Source organism: Trematomus bernacchii, unplaced genomic scaffold, assembly GCF_902827165.1.
Source record: "Trematomus bernacchii unplaced genomic scaffold, fTreBer1.1, whole genome shotgun sequence".
NCBI lineage: Eukaryota > Metazoa > Chordata > Actinopteri > Perciformes > Nototheniidae > Trematomus > Trematomus bernacchii.
In genome coordinates, this window is record NW_022987973.1 from 3,278,491 (window position 1) to 3,295,466 (window position 16,976).

Consider the following 16,976-nt stretch of genomic DNA (forward strand, 5'->3'; position numbering starts at 1 on the left):
ACTCGAGCGCCAAATTCGCGTGACGCGTTCTCGCGGTAGCCAATCAGCAGTGAAGATCTCAGCCACTGACGTTGAATCAGAAAACCAAAACATCAGCCGTTAGCTGTTAGCACACAGAGCTCACAGCTCCTCATATCTGTTCAGAAACTGGATAAAAGTTAAACAAGTACAAACCACAGACTGTCTGTGTCATGGCGAATACAGTCGCTGCTTTATTTCTGTCTTTAGGACGTTGTTGTGAGTTTGGACAGAGCAGCTACAGGTTAGTTTATCCTGATCGATCCGATCTCCATTCTGAAAACACACATTTTAAAAGGTTTTTCGCCTGCCGTTTTGTCTGCACACTTGTCAAAGCATTAATTCATGGTTTTTACTAACCGTTATCAGTATTTTGTTACTTCGGCATCATTTTGAAACGTGTATTACAATTAAATCACGGTAAAATGTGTTAATTTGGTTGTAGTTGGTTTCTACCACAGTATTTACATGGATATAAGCCCCTCCCCCTCTCCAGCGCGTCCTGTTTGAATGACAGTAGTAAACACAGCTGACAGCCGCCGTGAAACTCCAGCGATTAGAGCAATGCGAATATTCGCATGGCCGCCGTGAAATTCCTACCCTGACTGCCACGCTGTCTGTCCGTCTGTCAGTTATTCTGCTGTCCTGTCTGTTTCACATTGTTTCCGCTTCTCTCCATATGTATCACTGGGTCAAAATAAACCTAAATGTTAATCTCTAAAGATAGAACAAGCCATATGTTACTCACAGTTAAGTCGATAGGAAACGTTAAAATGAGTTTTATTTCAACCCAAAAAACTGAACCCGCTCTGACTTTTTCCAGGTGACGGGGATTTCAGCTACCTACATTTAGCCAAAGGATACTCAAACTATAGAGGAATATACACAAAACCATGTGATGATGCGGTTTCTTCTGATTCCACAGTCAGAATAATTTTATGATTTCCAGATTTTAGATGTAAAACAGGTCGCCTATCATGCTATTTTTAGGCAATAGCATAGGTCTCAGATATATAAAAATATATAAAAAACCTGTGTATGAAGTGTTTTGCTCAAAATACCAAACAGATCACCCATTATAGCCATGCCTCATATCCCTCCGTTTCAGCCCTGTTACTAAAGTGCTGTTTCGGGTTCTAAAGCTTTACAAAAAATTGAACAAATTGAACAAAAAATAAAAAAGAGGGGGCGGAGCTTATGCCTGCTCATGCGGACCCAGCAGATACTGTCTAAATGCTGCATTGATGAAACGCCATATCATGTTCAAAACCACGTCAAGGATTATTTTTGAAACAGTATGGAGCTCAAATGCTTTTTCTCTTGCGGGTTTACCACAAGATGAGTTCCTTTTTATATCCTGCTTCTTACACATGCTCTCTCCAGTACAGCTTAGCTCTGACTGTTAGCGATGCTTGCTAATGTAAACAAAGACCATATTACGTCCAAAACACGTCGGGCCTTGATTCTGATAGCGACGTTTCTGATAGGATGGCAAATCTTGATCAGCTCCGTTGTACCCCCATTTTTAGAGATTTGCGCACGGAGGAAAAGAGACAGGGCTTTATTTTCTGACACACCGGGGACACATATTTATGTATAAAATACATCAAAAAGTGCATTTGCATGATAGGTCCCCTTTAAGCAATTGAGTCATGGAGGATGGTGTGTGCGTATAAGCTTTTGATCCATTTATTAACATTATACACAGTAATTGTAATAAGCTGGTTGTTGGTTGAAGCATTCAGATATATAGTGAGTGTGTCTCTGTAATGACCTGAACGAATGTGGTTTCCAAGTATGTGTTTATGTAATGCACCTGGGTCTGTGTTTTCATGTTTTCTCTGTGTGCTTAGAGTATAGGTTTCAAGTTAGTTAAGCAAGTGTGCTTACTTGCATATTGACATTGTTTGGGATGCTACTGTGTACGAGTGTACGGTTTAGCCATGCTTTCTCTTGTGCTTTGGGAGTGTTACAGTGTGTGTTTTCAGGATACCAGCGGGGGGGCTAATGGAACGGCTTTGTTGGTTTAAAGGAATTACCAGCCTCCTTCGCCAAAATCAACTCATAATCTGCTTTACTGGCACCAGTAGGCTCACTACCACACCACTGACAGTACCTACCAGCACAACACACACACACACACACACACACACACACACACATACACACACACACACACACACACACACACACACACACACACACACACACACACACACACACACACACACACACACACAAAAGTGGTGATCAGCCAAACACCACTATAAGATGGTAATTCTCTTGTGAATACTGACTCAATGGGGACAGAGGGGGAGAAATAGCAGTAAGACAATAAGAAAGGGAGAGAGGTATGAGGTGAAGAAACAGAGAGAGAGATGAGGGTGACAATGGAGGGGGCACAGGGAGAGAGAGGGAGAGATGAGATGCTGCAGGGTTATCAGTGATTAACAGTTCCACCCTATAGAACGTTGGGTCGGACTTCAAAGAAAGAGCTGCTTTCTCTTTTCCAGGCCTTGAGTGTAACCCTGGCAGGAATGTTGTGTTCATACACATGCACACTGACAAATGCTTCCAGTTTAACAGTGAGAGACAGAGGGAAGCATGCAAGGGAAGATGGGAGAGTTCAAAACAAAGAAGAGGGTGAGAGTCAAGAGAGACGGCAGGATGTCGAGGGATGGGGAGAGAAAGGTGGAAAACAGGAGACTGAAAACGAAAGGGAGCAACACCTTCAATATTTACTTAGATCAATTGCATTACAGTTGTTATATTATATTGAACATCTACTATGTATATGAATCAACCGACTGCTTGATTTAGCTAATTATAAAAAGGACCAAGCAAACAGCTGGTTTTATATATGGACAAACACAATGCTGGTGTGCTTGATATTACACAAGAACTGTAAGTACAGCTTTCCAAATTGCCGGATTAACAGACCATTAAAACCATTAATTATTCATTCACATCAGATGATCGATTAATATACATTTTTCCAAACTCTAGAACACCCTTTTAACTGGAAGGAAAAGGGCATTATGGGAGCCCCATTGTAAACAAAATATTTTGTCTAAGTAAAACAAAACAAAAAGTTTTTAACTTATTTTTCACAGTGAAATGTGAATTTAGTGGTTTAGGACTCTACATACCATAAATGCTTTACATTAACCTTTGTCGGACCACTTCACAATTTAAAACAAGCTGTTGAAACTCTGGATTGCATTTTGTTCTACACTTTCCTCTATGTTGTAGCTCAGAACTCACACAATACTGGAGAGTTGTGCATGATGTGTTCAAATGTAGAGTCTGGGGTAATATGGGTGTGTGTCAATAGGAACAATTTTGCTTTGATGATTGTATTGTCATAATAATTAATGTTGACGACAGCAAGACACATTTAATAATTGTGACACATTTTTTACACTGTTTGGTAGATAACATGTTCACAAAACCAAATACACTGAGCCATTTTTATTCAGTCAACCACAGAAAATAATCTTGATAATCTGTGAAGCTTTGTGTAACACAATAACATCACTTTGACATAGAAATACTGTTATTTTGTGGGAGCCAATATTCCCCAATTGCAACAAGTGGATGGATTTTGCTTAATATTAAAATGCCGGCACAAAGAAACATAACTACTAAAGTGAACACATTCTCAATGCCCAACCTCTCACACACACATTGCCTCAAAACGGTTTCCCCACATACTCACATACACTCACAGCAGTAAAATGCTCCATCAAAGTACAAAAGTGGAGCGAGAGGGAGATAGAGAGAGAGAAAGAGAAAGAGAGCAGTCTGAGATCTGAGAGGAGAGGAGACGAGAACAATGGCTTTAAGTCTTGACAAACACTTAGCCGAGGCCTTTAGACTAACACTTTGGAGCAGACATGTCTGCCTGCATACCAATAGCAAACACTGTCACTCCCCATCTAACTCACAGGCTTTTGATGTTCTATTCACAGAGATAGAGAGAAGGGAGGTGAAGGAGGGGATAGAGGAAGTGTTAGTGCAGCAAAGGGGATAAGGGAGAACATGAACAAAATGAAAAAATAAATAAAAGACAGAAGGAAAGAATGAAGTTGGCTGAATGAGACAGAGGAGTAAGACTTTCTCTCAGCAAACTGTAGAGCTGCTGTTGAACTTTGTTCACTCCTTTTTCCTTTTGCTTTCTCCCTCTCTGTCTCTTCCTCTCTTTCTCCGTTTCCAACAATATCTAGATCACAGCAGTTGGAACAGGTGACACAGAGAAGAAGGAAGAAGAGGACACCGAATGGATCCCTTCCCATAACATCAAGGTACATTATATTTAAATCTTGACTCTTCCTTTCTGAAAGTTTGAACTGCTCATATACACTCAGTGATGTCCAATACTAGATCATAATGGGCCCCAAAAACAAACCCCTTCATGAATCTGCATAGCTTCTCTTCATTACATGTCACTTGTTAGACGCTTTTATCCAAAGCGACTTACATACTCAATACTGTGGGCAATCCCCACAGGAGCAATTTGGGGTGAAGTGTCTCGCCCAGGGACACAACGACATGCTGACTGCAGTGGGGTTTGAACCTGTGACCATCTGATCCCCATACCAAGGCTCTATCCACTGCGCCACACGCCTCCTCTTCAAACTGACCTGAGGCTGAACCATTGCAGCAGGTTTGGACAGGCGCTCAATTAAAAAGCTGAATTTCTTATGTTGGTGCAAACTCTAATCCATTTCACTTCAGAAAGACATTTTGAGAAAATAAAACTGATTCAGCCTGATCAGGTTATTGGAGCTGATCAAAGATCTATCTAATAAAACAGTCCTGAATATGCATGACGTTTTAATATAAGTTGTATTTGTAATTGTTTTAAAACATTTGTTGATTCAACTGCATGGGTATTTTGGAAAGTGGTGTTAGTTGGGTTGTGTTCTATTGCATTATACAGAGAGTTGTTACTGGTATGTAGCCTACACACGTTGATATAAATGTGGTGGACAACAGCACCACAAACAACATCTAAGTCTAAGTAAAAACAACCAGCAGTGTGATTTTTTTAATTGGCGTTTGATGTTTTCAAATAACGGTGGTGACATACAAACTATCATCTATGCAAACATGAGCACATACATGTATGTCATTACCGACCACATCTCTTATCTGCCAACGTGCATAAGCCCTGGCAGGCACAACCAGACACACATGCCCTACATGCGCTCACACACATGCACACACAACCTCCTCTGCAAGTTGATAAGTGTGTTAGGAGGCAGGGAGAAATTATTAATTATCAGGCTAATGGGCACCAGGCTGAGTTCTGCTTCATTAAGCTCTAACTGTTTGTGTGTGTGAATGTTTGTGTTTGTGTTTCAGAGGGCGGGGGGACCTCTGAGTAACACACAAAGATAGGTGCACATAACTTTGCATACACCCGTACACAGGGGGTTTGTTTGCCAACCCATCGACTGCACATCATTTATTCACTCATGCAAACATGCATAAAAAGACTTGAATATATATGAACATAGAAATATACATACAACATTTTTAAAGTATGCACAAAATCCATTGGCTTCTTTCCCGAATATGGAGCTGGCTCCGAGCTGACCGCAAATAACCAAAACAATATTTAGCCAGCGCAAAATTAATGCAACACAACAGATTAAGATCTGCCGTTGATTTTGGAACTATTTTGAAGTATCAGAAATGTTCTCTTAACTTGGATTACAATAAAACCTTTTGCTTATGAGGCAAGTAAGCTCTTCAATTGAGCCGCCCACAGAACTTCTTGAGACTTTCAATTCCTTTTATTAGAATTGCTTATTACCGTGGCTAAAGCAGAACATATAACATAGAAAAACATAAACAAATGATCCTTTTGAATATTCAGGGACCTCAAGAACCTCTCAGTATCAACAACCACCATTTAAACACGCAGAACATCAGTAATGTACAACTTCATGTGCCTATGTACAGTATTGGTGTGTGTGTGTGTGTGTGTGTGTGTGTGTGTGTGTGTGTGTGTGTGTGTGTGTGTGTGTGTGTGTGTGTGTGTGTGTGTGTGTGTGTGTGTGTGTGTGTGTGTGTGTGTGTGTGTGTGTGTGTGTGTGTGTGTGTGTGTGTGTGTGTGTGTGTGTGTGTGTGTGTGTGTGTGTGTGTGTGTGTGTGTGTGTGTGTGTGTGTGTGTGCCCTGTGTTGAGTGGTGATGCCGTTTGCTCCCACTCTATCCCTTGCAGGGTTGTGCTGGCTACAGTATGATAAGTAAAACCAACGCTGACGTTAATCTGTCTCACTCCCACTAGGAAAGACAGATAAGGGGGAGAGAGGGGAGGGTGAGACAGTAAAGGGAGTCGAAGAGAAAAAGTTACATTGTAATAATTAATTGGATTTAGATATAGCCCTATTTTCAAATTACAATGGCAAAACATTTTTTGTTTTTCATTTATTAAAATGTTTTATTAATAACATTTAACATTTTTGCTTTGTTTGACAGTTCAGTAACGGAGAAGTGAAATAGAGAAAAGGGGTTGACATGCAAATTGCGACTACATGGTGTAATTCTTAAACCTTTCGGCCAGCAGAGTGCCTGTTTTGTCAACATCTGAAAGCGCTCCGTGCAGCCTGACAGTATAAGAGCATAGCTTCAGATGAACAATGTAATTAGCAGTCTAAGGCTGACACTGTTTGTAGACAATTGGTACAAAAAAAAAGAGTGAAGTTCTCAGGTCAAAAATCTTCTGTCAGTCCACAGGTGTCTGCCAAAATATGATACACATCTGATGTGTTTGAGAACTGTATTTGAGTCAGTAATACATGTGTTCCTTGTCTTTTGGTGCATGTTTTGCTTCTGGTCATTGAATTGTACAGATGCTTTTATCCACTTGTCTGTCACATTGTGTTGAATGGTACAAATCAGTTCAAACTGAGAGTTTAGCGTACCAGCTGACATTGAGCTCGTTCTCTATACATGTTGCTGTCATCGTTTTTCCAAATTATTTCCTAAAGTTGAGTTTGGATTTAATGGCCTGAATCAAACTCTCTGCATGAACAGTGTGTGTCTTCATGTGTTTGGGGGGGAGGGGGTGCCTGTGGATATGTGTTTTCCCTATGAATAGAACTGATGGTAACATAAGCAGGGGCCCAGGCTCAGTGGTTTTTCCCATTGATTAGCTGGATGACTAATGTACAATCACCCCCACCAATCGTGAACACACGCACGCACACACACACACACACACACACACACACACACACACACACACACACACACACACACACACACACACACACACACACACACACACACACACACACACACACACACACACTACAGCACTGCACTATTGAGAGTTGGTTAAGACCCCCTAGGAACAAGCAACCACCACTTTACCCCCGAGATAGAAAAAAGGGTAAAAAACAAGAGGTATAATAAATCAGATATGGTAAGCATGAAGAGAAAAAAAGGAATACAAAGCTGAACGGGACAGACTCAAATAATATAAGCAATGGCAAAGCTTAACACATGCATTCCTGCACTCATTTCTGTGTGTTAGTGTGTGTGTGTGGTTAAGTTTCCCCTGAGAGGTGTCATCTTGCTGTCGATGTGTGTATCTCTGAGTCTGGATGTATGTGTGTGCTAGAATTACCCAGAATGCTATAGCGATTGACTGGCTGGCTAATGGTGGTCTCTGTTTTCCTCTGATGGTCATTGACTATGCTTCTCATCAATACCTATTTTTACAGCTATTTTAGGTGTGTGTGTGTGTGTGTGTGTGTGTGTGTGTGTGTGTGTGTGTGTGTGTGTGTGTGTGTGTGTGTGTGTGTGTGTGTGTGTGTGTGTGTGTGTGTGTGTGTGTGTGTGTGTGTGTGTGTGTGTGTGTGTGTGTGTGTGTGTGCTATTTATGAACGTGTGCGTGCTTTACTTTATAATTGTCATACATTGTTTTGAGAGGCTTTATTGCAGTTGAATTTTAACATATCTGCTCAAACTATGTTTATCAATAAATAGGTTTACTAGTTGGCAGAGGTGTTACTGTAAGCGACAGTGCTGCTGATTAATTTCCCGCAAAACAAGAATACGATGTGTAAGGTAAATCACATTTTATTTCATACTGACTGGTGATGGTTTAAACTAGTCCTTATTCATTAAATATGCAGTATTTGCTAAGTAATGCACCACAGCTTATCTTGTTAAGAAGTTTAACACACTTAATATCATTGGACAATTTTTTAAAAAGTAATCGTAATGCAATAATTTAAACCAAATCTTTAATAATATTTTAGACCAATTAGATTCATTTAGAGGGCAATGATGAAATACTGTAAATATGTATTATTTCAACTCCTAGCACAGCTTCAAACAATTGTGTTTCCTCTTATTTCCTCCCATGCTTCCTCTACACTTCTTTTCAATGTGTTCCTCTCTTCATTGCCATGGCACTGTTAAGTTTCCTCTTCTCGCCTCGCCTCTCCTCTCCTCGCCTCTTTCCCCCCCTCCTGTTTCTTTACCTCCCCTTTCTTTTCTATTCTTCCTCTCCTCCTACCTTTCTCCCCTCAGTTTGGAAAGGATTTGGTCTCACAGACACTCAGCAAGACTATCACCACTCCACCCAGGAGACCACTCATCTCTCCCCCCTCACCACCACACCCCCCTCCCTCTATCCATCCATCTACCCATCTATCCATCCATCGATTGCCACTATTCCTGGACTGCTGTTATCCCACTCCTGGTCCAGCTCGGGTTTCCCTTTCCTTCCCACCACTCAGCTGTGCGTTTGTGTGTGTGTGGGGGGGGGTGGTGGTGGTGTGTGTGTTAACCTCTGTAATTCTCCCTGTCATTTTGAGTCTAAGATTTAATTAATTATCATATCTGCCCTAGCATGATAATCGCAAAGACATACACATATACTTTTATTTCACTGTTAATGTCAGAACAAGACAATAATTACCTCAAATCAATACGTGATCACTTTTTATCTACTAAAAACATTGAATGCAGCACTTGAAATGCACACAGACTTACACACAGAGGTACTTTCCTCTAAATGTGACTCAATTCCCTGCTCATTAGTAGCAACAGTGCTCCTCCTGCCCAGTCACCCCTAAATGGCCTAAGTGGCCCAAGTATTGATAATCTATAAGAAATGGTCAATTCCATGAGAAAAGCTGACTTAATCAATAGACTGATTACTCCAGTAAGAGGTGAGCTCCTCAGTCATTCATTCATCCATTCATTCACTTTCTTTATAATGTATTGCATTAATATATACTTTTGTACGTCTTTGTTATTTCTTGAGACATACAGTATGTGAGAGAAGATGCCAAAAGGGTCCTTGGCTGGAGACTAGGGAACTTGGGGACAGCAGTCAAGAGCTTATGCTCCCGCAGTACAGTAAGGTTTAGTATTCAATTTTCATAAAGAAAATATGAAAATCCTAGCAGTATCAAACATTGATATTGACCAATCATGAGTGGTGTTTTTATTACAATTGTAAATGGAAATACTGATGATTGTAAGCAGACAGAAAGATCATTTATTTAAACATACTTCCCCCCCCTGCCTCTCACTCACTATTCTCATACAATCAATGAGGACTTTCCTTATTTGTGAGGTATCAATACAATTAATGACTAGAGGTGCATCAATCACTGCGTACACTTCACAATGAAAGTCTGCTAAACTGTGGAGTAAACAGTGAGCTGTCTGGCAGAGGAGAGGTGGATTGGGCCTGTGTGTGTGTGTGTGTGTGTGTGGTGGTGTGTGTGTGGTGTGTGTGTGTGTGGGTGTGTGTGTGTGTGTGGGTGTGTGTGTGTGTGTGTGTGTGGTGGACACCAACTGTCATTGCAGGGTTTGATGTCGCTGGGTCTAATTGTCTTTCATGTGAACACAAGAGAGAGGTGTTTGGCAAGCAGAGGGTAAAGAGAGCGAGAGGGAGAGGACACAGGCGAAGAAGAGGGTTCAGAGTATTGTGAGAATGAGGGGAGAAATGTCTCTTTTTCCAGTCATCCTCACTCTTCATCTATCATCCTTCATTATTCTTTTTCAAATTAGCAAGCTACATGCTGTGAGGGACTTTTTTTTTCGTTCTGGGTTCACCTCATCCTTCTCTCCTGCCTGTCATCCCAAGTGGGGATAATGGATTTCATTGTTGTTCAGGGCTTTTTTTTAAAGGATAAATACAGTTGAATAACATTTTTCGGTCACCCTAAGATGTACCTGCTTCTTAGTGAAACAGGAAATGACACACATCCCTAAAGGTTGAGGAACATTATGTGATCTATAAACAGACGCTCTATAGCTTATACAATGTGTGCCTTTGCCTGAATGTTCCTTTACTGTTTGCCTGGCTCTTAACCTGTTCTGCCGCTCACCTCTCTAAGGGTAATGTGTTTTAAAATGCTGGTAATTGTTGTGGGTCTGAGAACTAAGAGTGAGGCTGCTGCATGTGTTTAATGCACACTTTTAACTGGGGTCTTGAATGATAATGGAGAGAGAGACGGAAAGTGAGAAAAAGTGTGGGTGTACAAACTCACTATAGCTTTTCAAGTAGGTGACCATAGCATAAACACTTAGGATTAAGCTGCTTTTGGAGAACCGAAGAAACATGCCAGATGCAGAGAAACACGACTCTCTGAAGCTGATCATAGAGTTGAGGTGAAAGCAACATTACTGTTGGTGCTTAAAAAAACAGTGCCCTTTTGTTTTATAACATAAAGCAATTCAGTTAATATTAATTACTGCAATGCATTTCTTCTAACAAGCATTATTTTTCTGAGAAGGAAATGTGTTGTGATTAATTTCATGGTTAGTATTTTATCCCATATTGTTGTGAATATAGGACAAAAAGCTATATCACTTAGCCGCAGAGAAGGAACACCAACAAAAAGGGCATTACTCTTTTGAATATTCTGTGTCATTGGACCAAGTCCTTTGTGTCTGTATTAGTGTCCATGTCTTTGCTCGAGCAGTAGATTGAATGCACTTCCACATACCTCTATGGAAATGAAGTGACACACACACACTGTGGGACAATCAGGTCATTCCAAGGTAGAAGGACTTAGATATTGTGAAATATTCATACTTTAGAGGTACTGTGTATGTGTGTGTGTGTATGTGTGTGTGTGTGTGTGTGTGTGTGTGTTTCAAGCTCATGACTGCTACAAGCAGTTCTCTTTAATTGAGGTCCTGGCGCCTCAAGCGAAATGCTTAAGAGAAAGATAAAAACCTGCACAGTGGTGGGTAAGCACACACACTCACACATATACACACACACACGCCGACACAGCAATGTTGACCTTAAAAACTAAATAAATACAAGTTGGTTATCAGGCAGTCGGTGCTGATACAGTATGATGCAGGTTGTTTAAGTTATTAATTCATTCCACATGTATGCCAGGTAGAGGATATATGTAACAGGGTTCATATGTGGTAAACCCTGCTGTAGATTGACCTTCACTGACTCAAAATGCACCCAGGATCAAGATTCATTTGAATTGGCCTTTCAGCATTTTAGTGAAATGGTTGCATCCTCAAAGACAAGTGTAACAGCCCTGCCTAGCACAAATCAAGTATACTGTATCAACAGGCAGGTTATTAGGTCGTTTACACTACAATCATTAATCCCATCAAGTTTCCTCTCTAGCTCATACATGTTTGATATGAAACCCCAATTAATAACAATCATGAAAGAAGTGTATATAGACTACTTTAAAGCAGTTATTCTGAAACCAAAGCCAGCCAAAGCAGAAGCAGTGCTGGTTAGACTGAATTTGGAAAGGCCATATATGACACCTACTTGACATTTTGGTTGAATCTTTGCTGTGATTGGACAGATTACCCCCCTTTGTTATAAAGTTGGACTTGATAAACTAAATCAACTACAGGCCACCGTCTAAGGGTTTATGGGCTGCCAGTGTAGTTGTATTTGGCTATCTACAAATCTTAACAGAGGCCAAACATTACATTTAAAACACTGATAATATTCTCAGCTTTGATGTCAATTATCAGTACTTCATTGTTCAGACATTATCCTACCTGTTTGTTTGGGAGTGTTTCTGATTGGCTTAAAGTAGGTGGTATTTTTCCTTTATCAGCATTTTAGATATGAAGGTTTGATTTAAGATATTATAACACACACATTTACCTCAAACACACTCTTGTGATCTTTGGCACATATCTACCTAAACGCTTACCTACCTAAAATATATCAATCTTTAATAAAAGTTTGCAAATTGCAATTTTTTTTGAATTGCAATTTTCTTTTTTGAATTGCAAAGATATCAAATACATGAGACCAAACTAAAGTTATATTGTGAATTCATGTTAATTATTTTCTGCCTATCAATGAGTAAACGTCTGATCATACAGTATGTGCATTCTTTAAGATGCATGTGTGTGATGTTTGTCTCTGCGTCTAATTAGTGTGTTATTAGCAAAAAGCAGATATACTGTAGATAATATATCTGTTATTTACAGTGTTAGCTGTTTCCAGTGTTCTCTGCCCTTTAGCTGTTCGGATAACGGGTTCTTACTACAGCCAGGTGTGTGAACCTTATCAAGATCTCTCCCTCTCTTTCTCTCTCTGTCTTTCTCTCAAAAGCTAATGGATTACACAAGTGAATCTGCAACGGCATGCACATGCACTCATTACCATGTGCGCACGGCATGAAGCTAAATACCCACACATTGTATTCTTAGCACTATGCAGATAGAAATTCACCATACTGACCAACCATAACAGGCGTATGACCTTTACCGTTAAGAGATCATAAAAGGCCAAAAGATACTATTCTTTTCTTGAGTCTGAAATACTTAATCCTTCCTCTATCCCCTTCTTTCTTTTTTATCTTTGGTTGTTCACCATCCATGTACTTTATAGCCTTCACTTAAATTCCATTGTTTCTCCCTCTGCTTCCTCTTTCCTTTCGCTTTATTTGAACTTGTTCCAGCTTCTGTGTGACAAAGTTCCCAATTTCTCTTCATCATTCCTCCCGCACTTCTTTGACTTGTATTCGGAAGAGCAGCAAGCATTTGTTGGGCTAATTGAGAGGTATTGTAGTGCTCTGGTTTCAGCGACAAAACCGAGAGACCCAAGGATGGAGAGAAAGAGAGGTGGTCCCCTCCCTCCCCTACTTTCCACCCACCTTCTAATCCCTTAAAAGCACTTACGAGATTGGCGCTGCCCGCCTGCCTCTGCTTGCCCGTCTACCCGTTGGTTGCCACAGCAGCTGATTGGAGGAATCGGGGCTCCTAATTGGATCATGAGGGTGTGATGCAGGCGACAGCAGCCACATTATGGGAGGCTGACTTTGTGCAGCGTAACCCTGCCAGGATGACCCCTTCCCTGTATATGCTGGTGTGTGTGTGTGCCTGTGTGTGTTTGTGTTTGTGTGTGTGTGTGACTGACCTCAATGTGACTAAGAGCCTCTGCTCATCAAGGCGGCCTGGCTGAGGCTGCAGGAGAGGATAGATTGATTAAGAGAGGATATGAAAGTAGAAGAGAGGAAAAAGAGGAGGAAATTGAGTAAAAATCTAAGCAGAAAAGAGAGGGAAAGCAACAGAGGTGGAGAAAAGATGGAGATAATAGCACAGCATTAAGGGCACTGTACTTCCATTTTTCCTGTTTTGCAAATTTTCCTTCCTTTCTGACAGTAGGGGGTAAGGTAGGATTGATGACATGACGCAGTGAATTAATCCCCCTGAACTTTGTGCCTGTGCTCTGTATGTGTGTGTGAGAGTGTGTGTATTGGTGTCTTTCACTTTGGTGCAAAGTGACTGTGTTGTCCGTTACGGTGTAAATTGATAGCGTCACTGCTCTTTGCCGCATTACGGTGAGCGTGGAGCTGTACATTCAGTTTCCTAACTGCATTCTATATCACACCATCATGCACACCTGATCCCACTGATGGTACACCAGCAAGGGCTATTTCTGAGCATTTCACTTGAAACCTTGCTGGTGGCACACACATGCCAGTTTCCTTGTACTGTATGTGCATATGTTAAGCACAACTTTACAATTTTAAGAATTGTGTAAGTAGTTAATGTTGCATTACTTGACTAAGTACTGTATTTCTTAGCAGGTTTTGAGTTAAGTTTAATGTTGAAGTTTGAGCTCTGTCGTTCTTTGTAAAGCCAACCACACTTTGAAGTGACACCTAAATCCTTCAAGACCTTTAATTCCCACTGTACAATGTACACTTTTTACAGTTAAACTTTGGCAATTTATTCATTTCTACAAAAAAACAAACCTTTTACGATTTTATATTTCACAGTCAATTGATTGAATGGTTCTATGAAAGTGTCATGAGTTGTTATTTTATATACAGGTGGTGTGGAAGTTAAGGCAACAGCAGAGTTTATTAACAAAGTTAAAACAACAAACAATTTTGTACCATAAGTAAAACAAAAGGAGACTTGATTTTAAACATATATTGAACCTCATCCTCCTTTATTTGATTGTGTTGGCTGCAATCATTTTCTAAGCTGGCTGCTTAGAAAATGAACATGAGTAAAGAGAAGGTTTTTTGCAGTCTTGTTTGTTGTCTTTAAATGAAGGTAGTACAAAACCAAACCTTGACATAGTTCTCCCAACAGTTGACTAAATCCTGTTGCAAATGTTGTCCTCCTTATGGACTGGTGTGTAGCTACAATGTGTGTCTTTTCTGTCAGTATGGTAGTCGTAGCGCAACAGGGGATGCCCCAGTAAATGACTGTGTGTTTGTTCAAGTGAGTGTGGATTTTTGAGTGTGTCTGACCATGTTGGAAGTATGTGCATATGTGTGCAATCATTTGTGTGTGTGAGCATACGATTTGGGTTCTGTGAGTTTGTGTGTGTGTGTATGTGTGTGTGTGTGTGTATGTGTGTGTGTGTGTGTGTGTGTGTATGTGTGTGTGTGTGAAGTGCGACAGTACAGCAGGGGCGTCTGATCCCTCCACCTTTTAAGAACATCAGAGGGTGTGAAAAGCACTGATTGCCCTAACCGCTCTCATTGGGACTCAAACCCCCGGCTTAGTTGTGCTTGAGCGAGTTTGGAGAGACAAGAGAGGGAGAGAGTAGTGTGTGTTTGTGTGTGTGAGGCAGAGAGGGAACAGGGAACATGGGAGAGACAGGGGGGACATTAGAGAGAGAGAGAGGGTGGGAGTGAATTAGTTTGGAAGTGATGGAGGAGGAGAGAGGCAATCCGGCTAAGCTAGGGCACGAGTGAGAACACAAGCAAAGGAGGAGAGGGAGAAGGCTGAAAGAAGGGAGGGCGCATGTAAGTTAGGGAAGTCATGAGCAGGACATGTCCAGAGAGACAGAAGACGGAAACAAGTCAAGATTTGATTGTTTGTTACCTCTTCCTAAAACCTTGACAAATGTATGTTCAAGCTGCTTATTAATATCACCTACGTTTCAAACGTACTTTTGGTTAGGAAAAAGAAAGAAAAAAAAAACATTCCACATTTTAAAAGGTGTATGGATTCATACAGCCGAGTGCCAGAAAAACAGCCGAACAATAACGCTGCATGTGTAGTTTAACCTCACAGTAACATTTTGCAGCAGGGCGACCGTTTTTAGATGTTGATTTGATGACCAAGGTCAAGTCCCCAGAATCAAAAGCCTGGTTATTCCCCTGAAGGTCCCAGGATGTTTGCTTTTTCCTGAACCTGTGCTTTGTTGACTTTATTGAGGCTGTTGAGGTGAATACTCTGGAATTTACTACACTAAATAAAACAATAAAATAAAAATAATGTTTCAATGGAAAAATAAATCACAGTAAAAATAAAGTGGTATTGAGAATGAAGTTTTTTTCTGTGGTTTGAAAAAGAGAGATTGAACATACAGTATGTTGTTCTGGTTTCTATATTTCTTTTTAAGGTCTTGTCAGGTCACTGACCCTGTTTGACAGAGATTCAAGGTCTACCCTTGACATGTTGATATAGTGATAGTCATACAATCTACTTCCCTTTTTCTCTCTTGTTTTCCTCCGTATTGAAGAAGGAGCTCTGAACTTAAGATTTCCTCTTGTATGTAGCGTATAAAAGAGTGTGTGTAGTTGTGCTCAATGTCATCTAGGGGTTAAAGGCAGTGTTGACTGTGTAGAGCGGAGTAAAGCACAATACCTGCCAGCTGATATGCACGGACATTCAACACATTAAGCTCTACACACTATCTACACGTGGTTAAAGTGCTGTTTAGTCTCCTCTGCCAGCTGCTTAAAGATACAAGCAACAACCCTTACTGCAATTTCTTTTTCTGTGACCTTCACAAGAAAAGCATGCAAGAGAGGGAATGAGAAAATACAAATATATAACAATGGAAGGAAAAGCATGCACTACAGTGTGCTATCATTTATGAATGGAACGAGGACACATTGCGATACATGTGGTTACCAATAAAACAGCATTTGTATTTGTTTTCCTTTTTTTATTTACAATCAACCCACTAATAATTTGAGGGAAAGTTTTCTTGTAAATATCTGAATAAAGATATCAGTCAATAAAGATGAGGTCAAGAGGAAGGTATGGAAAAGAGCAAACAACCAGGATGAAGCATTTAAGGAAACATCAGAAAAACTGGGGAGGACTTTAGTTTTAATTTCAGAATTGAATGTTATATATTAATGAATGCTAAATATGTGCTGCTATAGGCAGTGCATATCTTATAAACCCCAGAATACCTTTTAAGGATGAAGATTATTAAGGTAGATTTGAGAACTTAAAAGTAAAAAAAAACTGTAAAAACATTGCTCTCTCTCTTCTCTTTTTCTCTCTCTCTTTTAACACACATACACACACAAACACACACGTACTTACACAAACCCACAATGCATGGCCCAGTAGATTTCTACGGGGCCATGAGGTCTTGAGGTCAGATACCCAGGGGTAACCAGAGGCCTGACCCCCTGGTTTGTTTGGGAGTTCTGGGGCACAAACACACAAACACAAACACACACACACATGATGCGCACACACACACACACAC

The 16,976-nt window shown here is 40.5% G+C and overlaps 1 protein-coding gene across 5 annotated transcripts in view; it reads left to right on the top strand.

The window, feature by feature from the left end:
- Window positions 1-16,976, top strand: part of esrrga (estrogen-related receptor gamma a) — a 140,921-nt gene that overhangs the window by 31,778 nt on the left and 92,167 nt on the right. For 3 of the 5 annotated variants that reach the window (XM_034116887.1, XM_034116892.1, XM_034116888.1), the window contains exon 2: window positions 4,245-4,322. The gene's annotated coding sequence lies outside the window, so the exon portion shown is untranslated. Of the gene's footprint in view, window positions 1-4,244; window positions 4,323-4,602; window positions 4,685-16,976 lie in introns of those variants that run through there. The other 2 variants (XM_034116890.1, XM_034116889.1) reach the window with 2 other exon arrangements.